Source organism: Aquarana catesbeiana, linkage group LG04 (assembly GCF_042186555.1).
Source record: "Aquarana catesbeiana isolate 2022-GZ linkage group LG04, ASM4218655v1, whole genome shotgun sequence".
Lineage (NCBI taxonomy): Eukaryota > Metazoa > Chordata > Amphibia > Anura > Ranidae > Aquarana > Aquarana catesbeiana.
The window spans coordinates 55478233-55479587 of NC_133327.1; the positions used below are offsets into that span (position 1 = coordinate 55478233).

General features: G+C 43.4%; 1 pseudogene; it reads left to right on the forward strand.

The window, feature by feature from the left end:
- The first annotated feature begins 652 nt into the window (after window positions 1–652).
- Window positions 653–884, forward strand: LOC141141824 (U2 spliceosomal RNA; annotated as a pseudogene).
- The last annotated feature ends 471 nt before the right edge of the window (window positions 885–1355 follow it).

Below are 1355 nucleotides of genomic sequence, written 5' to 3' on the forward strand. Positions count from 1 at the left end.
GAAATGTTGGAGCAACTTTTTGTGCAAAGGAACTTCAAATCGACAGAAGGAGGTGATGTGGATGGCATTTCATGAATGTTTAATGACGAAATCTTTCTTGAGAGCCCGGGACTTGTGTAGGACAGACATATGTCCGAGAGTGGGATGCAATGATTTCGAAACAGCCGAGCACGCTCTTTTTGGGTGTGTTTTTGTGAGAAGAGTGCGGAAATTATTAGCTCCTTTTGTGAATCGGATCTTGGGTGTGGTGGAGGATAATGTTTACACTTGGTTTTTTGGTTTGGTGAGGGGGGATAAGGATAAGAAAAGAAGAGTTTGGATTTTTATGGCCATATTTAAAGAGGTGATGTGGGATGTGAGGTGTTGGGAGGTGAGAGGTAAACGTGTAGTGGTGGAGGAGGACTGTGTGAATTTATGCATGGCCAAGTTGTATTTGGTGCTATTGGTGGATAGGAAGTGGATGGGGGTGGAGGAGGCGAATGTATTTTGGAGATGGGAAGAGTGGAGGGGTGGGGGTAGATGAGGGGTTGAGGATGTTTTTATGTGTTCTTTTGTACACGTTTTAAATGCTCTTTTGACAAGTTTTAAAAAAAAAAAAGTAAATAAGTAAAGAACTTACCTGAATGATGATTGAAGCACGGTACTGGAGAGAATCGATGTTTTGGTTCTTGATGAAAGAGTATTGTTTGCTGGATCTGAAGGAGAAAAAAAAAAAAAAAAAAAAAAAAAAATCTGTTCTTATCAGTTTAATATCTGATACGTCCCCTATCTGGGGACCATATATTAAATGGATTTTTAGAACAGGGAGATGGAAGAAGAGCTTGCTCTGTCCACTCCACGCATCGACCTGGTATTGCAGTACCTCCAGGACCGGTGCACCCCTCTCTTATGCAGTTTCAAAAAACAGATTGAACAACAACACAAATCTTCCTTTTGCTTGCTCAATGGCAATGTTGCTTTTTTTTGGAGGGCTCACCACAAGCTGTTAATTCTTGCAATAATAAACTTGCATTTAACCCCTGTGTGTATTGGTGTTTTTGCTTCGTGTCAGTTTCTTGGCCTATTTCTCTCTCCCCCCTCCCTCCTTGCGCTCCATATTTTTGGGGTCAGGAAGAAGCAGCAGGTAAAGTGGCAGTTGCAAGAAGCCAAACCTAGCAAGTCAGCAAGTCAGTAGCAAGTCAGTAAGCAGACACATTTCGACAAGACAGCTAGCTAATGTTTCATCAATCTTTCTCCCAAGGCCCAAAACAAAGCCTTCACTGCCAGGGTCAGTTTCGAAAGGCAGCAGCAGGCAGGCCCAGGCCAGGCCAGGCCAGGCCAGGCCATTTCAACAGGCCTGACTTTGCTCCATCTCT